The sequence below is a fragment of the Struthio camelus genome, chromosome 6 (genome assembly GCF_040807025.1).
Source record: "Struthio camelus isolate bStrCam1 chromosome 6, bStrCam1.hap1, whole genome shotgun sequence".
In the NCBI taxonomy this organism is placed as follows: Eukaryota; Metazoa; Chordata; class Aves; order Struthioniformes; family Struthionidae; genus Struthio; species Struthio camelus.
Window position 1 is genome coordinate 21,416,897 of NC_090947.1, and position 14,189 is coordinate 21,431,085.

Below are 14,189 nucleotides of genomic sequence, written 5' to 3' on the forward strand. Positions count from 1 at the left end.
TTTTGCTTGGTAACTTACTCCAGCATAGTTTGTTGTGGACTTCCAACCTGCAGTCCTTCCATTGCTATTCCATGCCACATTTCTTTCTTTTGCAGGCTACTGGATGGTTCTCCTCCAGCAGTGTATATAGTGCACTGCAAAGGTAGGGGTGATGACTACCTGACAATCTTTCTAAAGCTTTCTAAGCTTTCCAAAGCTTTTGGTGTATTGGTCAGTATATCTGAAGTCCTCCCGTTTGTTTCAGCAGTGATCGGGATTAAGGTGCTCAGTATGACAGTGAGTTGAAAATGACTTCATTTTGCAGCCTGAAATCTACAATTTCAGCTGCAAAATCCTCTTACTCATCAAGCTAAGCACTGTGTCAGCAATCTGGAAAGCTGCATAATTATTTCAAAAACGTACAAAGCTGGGAGAGGGCAGTAAGCCACAAATGAGCTTAAATAGGATGCAAATGCCTTTTCTAGTCTGGGGTCATCTCTATAATGGTGCGAAAACCAGAATATCTTCTCTAGGTAGACAAGTCCACAGTCTGTTCTGCATTTAGTCACAAGTGTCATAGGGTTATGCCTTATATGCAAAGATGCTAACACAGATCACCCTAGCATTGTGGAAATGGTGATATTTTGTCCTGCGTAAATGAATGATATTAACACAATTTCTCATAAAAGTGCTGGATGTTATGTCATTATTCTGACTGCTGAATTTTGTTCTGATGAACATGCTCGCAGCAGCCTGTTATGATAATCTAATGAGAAGAAACTTATCCTTATAAAATTGTTTATTTGCATACATGCAAAATTATATGAAGATTGTTCTTTGGAGGCTTTTAGATTGCTCATAAGTAAGAACTGGCTGTATTGTAGACTTTCTCCTTAAAAGCTAATAGTTCACTTTTCACTCTCCCATTTTTGCTGCAGAGTAAGGGTTTTGTTGTTGCTGCTGTTTTTAATTTGATATTGAGAGTCTTATGGACATTGAAAAAGCTACCTACGTGTCACTCTCGGGTGTCCATAGTAGAACTGTATTGCATCTCTGAATGGGAAGTTAGTATAATATATTGTACCATGCAAAGATTAGGAATGGGCATTTCATCTTGTACATCCCAGCTTCCTTTTACAAGTTGAACTTAAAATGACCTGGCACAAAGTATAATATTCATAATCAGTGCTTGTAACAGCTCTAATCTTAAACAGGAATTCTTTTTCTGTACTACATTCTATATTGAGGGTTAATCCAAGAATAACATAGGAAATGCTGTGTACAATCGCTGGAATGAGTCATTCTAGCAGATTTTTGCAGCACATTCAAAGTCTTTGAACTGGCATATATTGGTCTTACATTTTAAAAACGTGAAAAATATTTTTAGTAAGGGCTGACCACAGCTCATCCTTCTACCTATTGAGTAGAGCGTTGAACAGAAGAGTCGCAAGCTGTTGTTAAATAAAGAGAATTGTAAATTTACAAGTAAAATTACCTTGTGTTAGTAACATCTTGTTTATACAAGACAATGGATAATAAATTATTAACCAAATGAGGTAAGTAATTCCATTTCCTACTATTTCCTGCTGTCTGTAACAAGTATTTCAAAATCTAGGAGTTTTTGATTTCTCAGAAACAAAATGCCATCTAGTGGTAACTGCTAAATATTTTGAGCAAATACATTTTTTTCTATCAAGTGTCATGAAGCTTTTACATATTTTCCTGATATTCTTAGCATATTTTACAGCATCTTAAGTTTTTCTGTCATATCAAGAAATTTGCAAATTAAAATGCTCATAAAAGATTATTTGAACTTAAGCTGTTTGATTAAAAACAATATATGCGCAGGAATAAGACTATAAGTGAAAAATGTTAGGCCTTTACAAACGCAGGCTTGTTTGAGAGCCTGCACGGCGTGTTGCGTCACCTGAGCTTTCTCAGACTCTGCTGATTGAACTCATAAGGGTGTAGCAAGATCTTAAGGTGTCTTCTAATGTAATATTATTGTTACCCAAGTGAGGAAAGTGCATGCTCCTCTCTGAGACCCCTTAGGCAAAGATAGTAGCGTTAAAAAACACCGAACTGGAAAATCAAGAACGCTGACAGCTTCTCTGTGAGGGAGACAGGGGTCAGTAAAAAGTACAGCGTCCACAAGCCTAAGTCTGCAATTTTTGTGAAACCATGTTATGTAGCGCAGGATTTCTTGAAAGCTCCCTTCCTTCCTGTGCTTCTAGCAGTGCAGATAGTGGAGTTTTCCCCTGCTAAGAGTTGAATAAACTTTCAAACATAGTTGGCAGGTTGCGTCTTTGTGTTACCCAGTAGTAGCACACAAATGCTGATGTGGCCAGTGCTGTATGGAGAGAAGCTGAAAGCCACTTCTGCTTCACCGACTGTAAGGTCGCCTGCCCCTGTTCCAGCAGGAAGCTTTTCCCTGTGGTTCCTCATCCTCAAAGGAGGAAAGGGGAAACCATTCCCTCTGTTCTTCTGATGAACTACCAGGGAATTGTACAAGCCTCTTCACAGTGCTATTTGATTACTCAACTCCCTAGAGAAGAATATCAGCATTTAAAAAATATCATATTTAAATGCATCCATTAATGTAAAACTGGAGATAGGATACAGGAAACATGCCATGCATGTGATTTGAGCCCACTGTTGGGGCACCCCACACTTTATAAGCACAGCTGACTGAAGACAGATCTGTGGTGTTTCATCTTTCTATGGTTCAGCAGCTCATCCTAATGGAGATTATTTTTTGTTTGTTTGTTTGTTTATGGTGCTGTTTTTCCCTCCCACTCCTTGAATTTCTCCATCTCCTGGTGCTTATTATCCTATTCCATCGCAAGACACTCACTGCAGTGGTCACCAGGGTGGTAATTAAACTGAGGGTTTCCAAAACGTATTCTACAAACCGAAACAGAAATCTAGTCTGCTATGCTGGCACTCTGTAGAGCACAGTGAAGATGGCATGATGCTGGTTTGAATGGCTGTGAAGAAGCCAGCGGAAGGATAAAGAAACCTCTCGTTTCGATTCTTTTTTGTCTGTGATATTCTAAGAAAACTGCAGAAGACTAAAAAGTCCGAGTAACAACTGCACTCGCAGCACAGTACAGCAAACAGTGTAATGTGATAGTTTACGCTGCTGCAGGCTCGTAGCCCTTTCGGTGATTGCAGCACGGGCGCTCCTCTGATCCTCCAGGAAGTCAGGTCAGGGAACTACAGCCCTTAAGTCTTTCCTGATGAGTTTCTCTTCTGCTGTGTATTTGCCAGTCCCATAGGATCAGACAACTGGCAATGCAGCTGCAGAGGAGGAGGTGGGAGCATGTAACCAGGAGCAGGACTAGAGCAGCACTGTTCAGGTGGGAGTAAATTGCCAAGGAACCATATTTAAGCAAGCAGAACAGGAAGAGTTTGGGGAGCATTAGCAAATGGACCCTGAAATGCATAGCTCTGGGGCACTTTCTTGACACCAGAATACTGGCTTTTCCTTAGTGAAGACTGCAGGTGTGCAATCCTTGTGGCTGCATCAGCCCCTCATTCTTAAGTTTTCTGAGCAGTAGGATGCATTGAAGCGGATATGGTTTTTCATACAATAGAGTACCTTGCTTCTATCTGAGCACAGGAGAAACAAAAAAGAAAACCTTAAGAGCAAATGGCCATGGGATCAAAACTTGATGCAAAGGGGAAAGAATAGTGAAAACAAGGAGTCTTAATGAACTTTGCAAGTATGTTTTCTGAGGATATCAAGCTATGTACAAATGTAAGTGAATCAGTGCATAGTGCCTACAATGCTTTTCATTTCTTCCAAGGACTGACTGGACAGAGCATAGGCAATGGTACTTTATTTTTTTCTTCATATGAGGGAAATATAGAACAATGGAGAAGATAATTTTAATGCTATATAATATGATAATCTGGACTAATGCTTTTTATTTTGACACTCTTAGAATAAATTAATCACATTTCTTTGTCCTATGTGCTTTTAAAATAGTTTTTGAGACAGGACGTTCTCAAATATATGCCCATCTGGGAGTGGAAGGAAGAGCAGTTTTCCCTTGGTGGACCCAAGAACTGCTGTCTAAGAATGGGTGGCAAAGGAGAGGTGAAGCTTTTTGCTGACACTGACACTAAAATTGTGAAGTGTCTGAGCCCACCTCCTCATGCAGAACTACATGCTGATTGTCTGAGAGAGCTGTGCTTGATTGCATCTCTTCAACACATATTTGCTTGTCTTACTGGGGTGGAAAAAAAAATCCCCTCTGGAAATTACTCCCCCCATTAGTTTCAATTACTTTAGTGCTGCAGATAAACTCTAAGTTCTGAAGTTTTCATTTGCATAGACTGAAAGCATTGGTATGATATGTCTCCATAGTACGTAGAAGAACATCAGGAACTGAATTTTGGAAGGACTGAAAATGTGAGCTTCTTAGTTTCCTATATGTCTATTTGATTTGGGATAGTGTAAGTTTATAGTTGAAAATGGGAGGTTAAATTCCTAAGTGACTAGATTTCCAGGGGCACTGAGTGCTCAGGATCTCTTGCTGAAGGCAGGGAAGTTTCCAAACCTTTTCTTAACTAGAATTCTGAAGTCTGCTTTAAAAAAAAAAAAAATTACATGCCCACTTGTCAGACTACATGTTTCTAATTCTCTAGCTGTATACTTCTCGCCTAGGGGCTTGTCACTGGCCTTCACTGGTTACGTCCTGGCCTTGTGGAGAATTTAACTGAATTTGCCAATTGGACTGTAGAAAGAGACACGAACCTTCAAGATCTACAAATAGTCAAGGAGTCTCAGTTTCACAGTGTCTGTGCCATTTCAGGGTTCTCCTAACGTTGTCCCTACTTTACCAGAAATTCATTTTAAGAGTATATCCTGGATCTAGCCACAGATTTGAGTTAGATGTAATGATGGCGTGTCCTATAATGAAAGTTATGCAACCTGATCTGGTTTTGTTTAAAACAAAACAGCTGCATACACAGCTGCAAAGAGGAGCAGCCCTTCGTCTCCATTTCATCTCTCTTTTTTCCCCCCCTAGAGAAGAAATCTGAAATACAGAGTAACTTAGCTGCAATTTATGCACTTTTCTGATAAAGGAACAAAACTCTGTCACTGGGATAGCAAGGGTTACCCTTGTAAGGAGCCTGTAGACATATGCAACCATACCGCTCTCTTCGCCTGTTAAATCTCAGCATCCCAGTCCAGAAGTACACTGAATAGCTGCAGAGTTCAAAGAAAACCTCAGACCACTTTATGAGCAACATGGATTCGAAAGTGATTTCAGAGTGGAAAATAACTCCAGCAGTGCAAAAGACACAATAGGGTGAGAGATGAGCCTGCAAACAAAAGTTTCACTGCCTGTTTTGTGTTTTATACACTCCTCCTGACAATCAACGTGACTGTGACAGAGGTACGTGATCAGAATTTTTGGAATTAAATAAGGGGCTTTTAGGTCATTCACAAGCAAAGGAGGAGCGCTGCTAGTTCCCAGTGGGGGTTGGAGATGATTGAGGACCCGGCATCTCAGCTCATGTGGGCAATGATAGGTCATTTTATAGGTAATGGGGTGGAGGAAGAACCACTATTTCAGTATAAGGTTCTAGTCCTGCCTTTCCTATTTTTCCCTCTCTCTTCTGTGTTTGAATGGGCAAGCAGAGACGGGTTGTCCCCATTTCCCTTCTCAGGCAGAGAACAACAGAGCTTTGATTAAGATATGGGGGGTACACAATGTTGCATGTTAGAGGAAGCAGGGAAATGGCATTTGCTTGGCTCTTGGAAGTAACAGCTGGGGAGAGTCAAAGTCCTCAGTCCCAACAGCGTTTGTGCCCCAGCGTTGTACCACGTCCTCCATCTGCGTGAACTTTGCTATTGCAGAGCAAAATTCCAGTCAGCTTCGGCAGCAGAGCTGCTGTCATCTCAGGGGCTTGGGCAATCATATTTGTGGGTCCCAGATTACCGTACTTTGAAGATAAGGATTAGACTTTTAACACAACCTGACATCCTATGAAAGAAGGGGGAGGATCAGTTTAAAGCGACAGGTACCGGTTATGAGACCTGCTGCAGCAAAATGTATTTTGACAATTTGGAAACCAAACCCACACATTCTTTTGCAATTTTGATAAGACATAGACAGTCACAGCAATACTTAGATTTATCTGGGTAGTACAACCTTGCTTTTCGCAAGCTGCAGAGCTTAAGTAACCATTAAAGTTTATAGTCCTATAAAGAGAAGCAATAGCAGGCTAAGTCTTAGTAATTGTCTCTGGCACTGCCAGTTTAAGACCTGGAAATCTGCTACTGTGGTTTTGTTTTGTAAGGGGCTTTCTGCATGTCCCATTTGACAATAAGCAAAATGCTCACAGTCAAGGGGTATAACTTTTTTTTTTTTAAGGGGGGAAATAACCGACCCCTTCCCCAAAAGAAACAATGATATCAGAGAAAAAAATTTTCTGTGGAGGCCATGTAAGAAATTGTGCTTTTTCAGGCTCTGAGGGAGATCAGATTATTCTGTCCTTTTGCTAAAGAATCTTACTGCTGTGAGCTTACAGTTCATTAAAACTATTTTGAGACTGGCAAATCAGCTAATGAATAGTGCAAATCTCAAATTCTAATTAAAGTCCACTATTACTTCTAAGGTTTGTTTGTCTCCTCTCCAGGAAAACTTAGTTTAAACAGCTTGTTTGTTTAACAGGAAAAGCTATTAATCCCTTCAATAACACTTTTAAAATCATTAAGAGAAAAACTTAAATTTACTTCAGTTCTTTGAAGTTGCTTTGGTTGACTTCATCTCTCTGCAATGCTGAAGAGCCATTGGCGCACTTGAAAGTTATTTCAAATGTTATTCCATGCTGCTTTTTGTTCTCTGCTACTGTTACCTGATTGCTTGCAGAGTTAGCTGGTAAGAGCAGGAAAGCTGAAGGGCACCAGTAGTACGCTTCAGAGCTTTCTTGCTCTATTTGGGAGGTTTTGTATTCTTTTCAATAGTCTTCTTGGTGGAGGCAAAAAAATCACTCTTCTAGAGCTTGGATGAACTAGAAATTAGTTATCAAATGCTTTTGCTATCTCAGCACTTTGATTTGGACTTAAACATCTTCAGGTCATTGAAGTTCAAAGTTTACCACAATGGCACTTACATGCATTTCCATTTAATTAGATTGGATATATCCATACAGCAGGAAATTCTTGGAAGATTTCCAAAGTTCAAGTTTTATCTATTCAATATACTATATTTTCTGAAATATCACATAAGCTGCACCAGATTCGGAGCTGAATTTTGCCTTACTTGGGCCAAAACACCTCTGTCTGTTTCTGCAAAGGAAGTTGTTCAGATTTAAAATAGTACCTTTAAGATTATTTTGTGCTCTTAAACTTGAGCAGCATTTCAAGGAAACCCTCATCTCTTAGAAGATGCAACTCTGAAAAGGAAGTTGCATGAATATTGCCAGATAACTAATTCCTTGATTAGAAACAATTGTGTTTTGTTTTTGAATGGCTTTAGTAATAAGAACATTGGATTCCATAAGAATGGAGAAATCATTTTGACAGCTCTGATATTAGAAGATCAGATAATTGCTCTAAGAGAGAAGAACTTTAAGGAAAGTTATCCTAAAGCTGTTGCATACGGTAAACAGAACTCTTCAGCTTCTGCTGGGCATAAAAACTGCAAATGAAAGGAGATCTAGCACAAGAAAATTCTCCCTTGTGTATGTTCTACGCAGCACTTCCGCTTTGCAGGCTTTGGGTTGCTAATCAAAAGGTTTAATTTCTTCAGTAGTTTTTCAAACCATCCAGTGGATCTGGAAGTCTCAATTTATTGCACGAAGAACAACCACCAATTCTATGGCATAATCTATGGCTTTCCATAGGAGATCCTCTGCTCAAGGTCAAGGACATTTTGAAAATCAGGACTAGGAGTATCTTGCAAATTTTTTTTTTGCTGCCTACCTTGTTTTTAGTGTTTATGGATAAAATTATACTCTATCAGTTTATTCCTAAGACTATTTTGCAAATGGTTTGTGTTCTGTTTTTTAACTTGTAATTGCCAGCTTTTAAAAAACATATACAATCACTGTTTCAGCTAATGCCTTTATATGTATTTCTAAACACGGTATAAAAAAGGAAATATGAAAGTTAAATAGGAGCTGTAAGCTGCATTTTAGAGCCAATATAAACACACTTGGGTGTTTTACAGCCATCAGTATTATCTCCTTTGACACTTGAGGCTTGTCCCTAGGAGATAGAAAGCAGAAACTTCCTGGAATTTATTTAATTAGCCTGTTCATTTCACTTAATAAAACAAGCAATCAAAAACATAAGCATGTGTGTTTCATATGCAAGACTTAAAAATGTAACTCAGAGTAAGTTACTGTTACATCTCAGCAAAAGCATAAGCAATTTTGAAACAGCTCAATAGTTTAATTATTGTATTAATAATTGATTTTGCATTAGAACCATACGCTGGCAACCGTATTTGCAAACAATAAGAAAGCTTACAAAAAAGTCTGGTGTTAAAAAGTATAATCAGACCAGCTGCAAATAAAATACTCTTTTGCAATTATCAGTAGAATCACTTGCCTACTTTGGTATTGCTTGCTCTAAATATCCCTTGGAAACGGATGTGATCGGAAAGCTCTGAGCATCAGCGTAAGTCCTGGCTCAAACCGTCAACATGTTGAGCACGTTTCATTTTCTGTTCCTTTTCCAGCTTCCATAGTTAGAAATGCAGGAAATTAGAAGAAACTCTGAAGAACTCTTGAGAACTGTGTACCATTGGAAGCAGTTTTAAATTTATGTTTCAAAGTATTAGAGGAGTTGGGCAATGTTTGTTTAATAAATAGGCTTAAAATGTTTAGACCATCCTAGGATTCTGCCTCATGCATTCTTATGTGTGATAAGAATCTTTAATTTCACTCTTACAGCACTACTATAAAACCAAAGGGATTACTCTCGTGTAAAGGTGAAAGCTTGGAAAAAATTAGAATGAGGTATTTTTTTGACTTGAAAGTCACCTTTGCCCTGGAAGACAAGGAGGGATGTCTACTGGAGGACCTAAAAGTAGCCACCTAATTCAGAGCAAGAGAAGGTATACTTTAGATAAAAGATTTATCTAGCCCAGTATTTTCAGCTCTCCAGTCCACTTACATCAGCAGTTTCAGAGCAAAGGTGTTACTGAGGGGGCAAAGGTGGGTATTTTTGTAAAATGCTGCTGCTGTTCTAATCTGTTGCATGGGAAAAGGTCGCCATGAAAAGAAACTCAGGTGCAAATTTTCTTTTTAATGGAAATTACCTCAAAGATTAGGATCATATGTGACTTCATAAGCTACATAGATAGCATCTACTATCATAGATAGCATCTGTCCATAATTTTCATCACATTGTGCAACCGTCTTGGAAATCCAATTAAGTGGGAGCCGTAATGTAAAATCCTTGAGAAATACTTTGGAAAGGGCTTTGCTCAGGAAGCATAGACAAAGGGGAGCTTTTTTCCCTTTGACACAATGCTATTCAAAAACAACATAATGTGCCATAACAGCAATCTGAATACAACAAATAGTTTAGACATTAAGCAACCAGCTTTAGTTTAGTTTAAAAATTAAGAGCATACTCCCGTGTTGCTCCAGCTTAGGCTTTGTGGCATATACTTTCAATGTAACCAGAAAAAGTCACATTGTAATGGCTGATGTCAGTTAGCTTGTTCAATATGCTTTTCATGACCAAGAGTCAAAAGCTGGCCCAGCAAGCCCATTTTTCATTTCATTGATGTGCATCACCTACTGTACATCCAATTGCTCTAAGCTGTCATGAGATCTACTGCAATTCCTGTTGACCAGAAGTGATACCAAATGTGATTTTATAACATGGTATTTGTGATTTAAAACAGAAGGAATTGGTGGAAAATTATGCATATCTTGCATTCCTTGGCAATGAGCATCAAATTCAACAAACAAGTTCCTCCTGAAAACTGTTACTTTGCTGGTCTGCACCCTGTAAATAAAAGAAAAAATCTTGACAGCTAAGAAAAGAGATGTCATTGCCACAGAAACCTGCAGACTAGCGTGGCTCTGGATAAAGCACTATTGTGTCTGGTTTGCAAAGGCTGCTCGTAGCTGCTGTACTTGAGGCAGGGATTCTGTCCCTCCCCGTGTGTGAACAGCGTTGAATATTACTGAGTTCAAATGACTTTGCTGTTAATAACGAACAGCAGCAGTATCCAAAAGGTAAGATCAAATGCCAATTCTCGCATTAGAGCCAGAAAGATTATCCAAAATACTGGCAGTGTGCAATGACAGTTCTGTATTTGGTGGTAGGCTTCATGTTATGTTGGAATCGCTATCATTTACATAAGTATTAATTCAACTAGAAAGCTTTAGAAGGTTGGTAGTCGGTCTTCTAACTTTTTATTGATGACTTTTAAATTAGATAAAGCAATTGAATTTATCTTACTGAACACGTACTAGAAATCCGCCTTGCCGTTTTCCACCGAGTAAACGTTCCGCGGCAAAAGAACGTGAACGCTGGACGCGCTCAGGAACGCACCCGCTGGCTGCCGCTCCCCTGCCTGCTCCAGAAACTCCCAGCAATTACATATTAGAAGCTAAATTAAATTCTGCACATGACAAGGTTTCTACAGAGCTGTTTTCCTGCTGTCAAGGGGGCCTGTTGCATGACGATGGTGACTGTGACAAGATGCTACCCCTATTCATCAGGTGACATTTCACCATGCCTTCGCTTTATTATTTCCCATAAATAAAAGACAACTTTAATTTGATTTTTTTTCTTCAAATAATTTTATATGTGCTAGCTAGAAACATGTATTTACAATTGTGTATAAATCTTCATAAATGTCAGTGATTAATTTTAAAATCTCATTTATCAATACATGATTAGTGAATTAGTTGAGGTTTGAAGAATAAATGTCTGGTAATTAGAAACAATTTTGTACCAGACCCTTAGACAAGGTGATAGATCAAAGAAAGACCGCTGTGGAAATTGGGCCAGGGCTCTTCCAGTGCTCAGGGTCAAAAGTGAGGAGACAAAAGGAGACGGCTCAAAATGAAAAACTGAACGCTGAAAACCAACCCTAAATTCCTGCCATGAAATTTTGTGTGAAGAATGAAGCAGTAGTAACTGACTGCAGTATCAGAAAGCCTTGAAACGTGGGAGGCAAGGCAAGAAGCTAAATGAAGGGCAATGAGCAGGCCAGAGAATAGCATATTGCACATGTATTTGTCCTCTGTCCTTACCTTATTCTTACACCTTGTAACTAGCGAAGTGCCTCAGAACGTTCCTCTCCGCTCGTAAGCATAAGAACGCCTTTCGCGCAAAAAGCCGGTCTTTAGAAGCGGGGCTTTTCGAAGGGCGAAAGAACCAGTGGGGCAAGATACCAAGCTCATCTTTGCTTCCATGTAAATCAACGGCAAAGCACGTTGGTGGTGCAAGATGGGCTGCTCTTTCGTGGCCTCCCTTGCGCAGGGCACAGGTAGGGGTTGGGGTCTCCCCGGAGCGAGGAGCGGGGTCAGGCTCCGAGGCTCCTGAGCATCTGCGTTTCCTGCCCCGCCAGCGCCGGCGGCGGATGGTTAGTGCTCGTTAAGCCCCAGTAAGGAAAGTAACAGAATTCCCAGAGTTGCTGTTAATCATTGTTATTACTGGTGTGCTAAGATGTGCTGGCGTGATAAGGCGCTATGTAATTTTAAGATAATGCTGCTGTTGAACAGAAATCGCCATGATGATTTCAGGTCCCTTCAAAAACCAGGGTGCTGGTGGAGGGAAGGCATCTTGGCTGAGCAAACCTGGGGCTTGCTTTTTTTTTTTTTTTTGGTTTTTACCCCCCCCCCCATCCCCGATTTGAGTCTTTGATTTCTTCCTACTGTCAAGGCTATCAACCTTAGCAGCCTCTGGGTGTGTGTATATATATATGTGTGTGTATATGTGTATATATATATATACATATATATATACACATATATATATAAGACAGTATACACTCTGTACGGCTGGCATATGCTCATTCCTCTCCCCAGCGAGCAAGTAGTGAAACTAGTAACAGTGGACCTGGGAACTAGGAACTAGTTACTGTGAAATGACCAACAGGCTTCCTTCGATTTGAGCCATAACGGCACTAATCACAAATATGCTATTAGATGCTTGATAAGACAAACCATATTGCTCAGACTGATCTTAACAACTGTAGTACTGATAATCCTTTTTAGGAAAGCTAGTATTACTTTTCCTGAACATGAAACCATTTCTAATGTAAACAAGCAGTTAATTAGATAGCAATAAAGAGTCTGGAGTCGTGGAAGAGTAAGAGCTGGCCTTTTAATTCAAGGAAATTGGAGTGAAAGGTTGGTATTCAATTCCAGGAAATGTAAGGAAAAAAAATCACTGTAAGGATCCAACTCACTTTAAAAAAGCAAAGCAAAACACTTTTTGCACAGAAAGATCAATTATGTAGGTCGAATGGCAAAGATGTTTGTATGTCGCTTTTTCCAAACCTTTTTCACCGATTTCAATCTCCTTTTAGCCCTCCAGTTAAAATATTATTTGTCCATAGTCCAGCTGCTCAATACACTTTGGCACTTTATACTTGGAAAATAAAGATGTTTTGTGAAATCAGGTTAGCGATGCTAGCATTCGTTTGCAAAGAAATAAGACTATGGAAAAAATTACTCTAGGATAAAATGTTTATTTTTTAACTTTGCATTGCACAATAAGCAAAACATGTCATTAAGAAAAAGACGTACCTTTGCAAAAATGGACATTTGCTTAAAATATTTTGATGGCACTTTTAAAGTATTTTTTGGTGTATTAAACCAGATATTGAAATTTTTCCCACAAAATCTTTCCCTTTTGTTCTCTACAAAGACTAGATAGAAGAGTACGAAAAGTCAGGTGGAGATGTATTATACAGAACATTCATTTTTCAGGCCGACCAAGTTTTAGCTGCTTTGTTGAAAGAAAATTTATTGTACACGCTTGCTGAGCCCAAGCTGTATTTACAGAAATGGAGCCATTACTTAAAGTGGTTTTATAGCCAGCCTACGTATCTGCTCTTTTTGCTTCAGCTTGCCCTACGGTAAAAACTTTGTCTTGAACACATGCCTCCTCCTACCTGCAAACTGTAGCCACCAAACTGCCCCAAGGGAAGGTCCGGTCAGCTGTATCAAGCTCATAAAAAACACCTGTACAATCTGATGGCCCTGACGGCTGTCTCCAAAGGCTCCGCTGAATGCTGTGGGTTTGCACAGCTGTAACGGACTGGATTTGAGTAAATCATTTTTGTTGATTGTGCTCCGGCTGGTTTTGAATTCTCAGCACACAGAGCTCTAGCTGAGTGGCAAAGCAGCACCAACAAGTGAGAAACTGTTTTGTCACCAAATTAAGCAGATGTGACTCCGTGCCTGGGGAAGACCTGCTGAGTACTAACTGGCCACTGTTAAGTATCTGGTTTTGGGTTAAAAATGCAAAATGTATAAATGAGTTACACTACGCTGATTATTCAGGCATGATGCTGTCTACTCAATTAAACAATTTTAGTCCCAAAACTTATGGTCTCGGACAGTGACAAACAGCGAGAGTTGGATTGGCTGAAATTCCTTGCACCTAAAAATGTTGAGGGGAATTCCACGATTTTGCTCTCCTTGCAGTGAGCGTGTGCTTGCTGACATTTTAATGGAACTTTTCATTGACCTTTCATTGTGCTTATAAAAGAAATGCTTTTCACAAGAATGTTCTTTCTTCTTTTGTACCAGGTGCGCGTGACTCCGAGAAGGTTAAGGAAACACATGCCAACTGGATATGGCTTTCACGAGCCTTGAGGGAGCGTTCACGAGGGCCACCTCGCGGCACGGGAAGCCAAGAGACGCTGGGAGACCCTGCGCTCCCTCCTGGCTCTAGCGAGCCGGTTGTCCCCAGGTTGGTTTTCATGGAAACCTTCGGCAGGTGTGTTTCACGGGTGACAAAAACGACCTAGGAGCCTAACTGACCTAGAAATTATCGGAAATGAGCATTCATTGTATTTACAAAAGACTGTAGGCGCTTTACTTGGCATGACCATGGCAAGGAGGGGTTACTGACCACATCCAACTGGCATGAGAGCGAGCTACAGGGATTTTAATGACAGGCCCAGCACCGCACACCACAGAACTGTTGTAAATATTTGTATTTAAACATAAATATTTGAATAACTGCAAGGTGACTCTGTCAGCTAGTG

General features: G+C 39.8%; 1 protein-coding gene across 1 annotated transcript in view; it reads left to right on the plus strand.

Annotated features, from left to right (window-relative positions):
* Positions 1–5,175: 5,175 nt before the first annotated feature.
* CHN1 (chimerin 1) overlaps positions 5,176–14,189 on the plus strand; it is a 115,353-nt gene continuing 106,339 nt past the window's right edge. The window contains exons 1-2 of the mRNA XM_068948514.1: positions 5,176–5,387; positions 13,729–13,891. The gene's annotated coding sequence lies outside the window, so the exon portion shown is untranslated. The remainder of the gene's footprint in view (positions 5,388–13,728; positions 13,892–14,189) is intronic.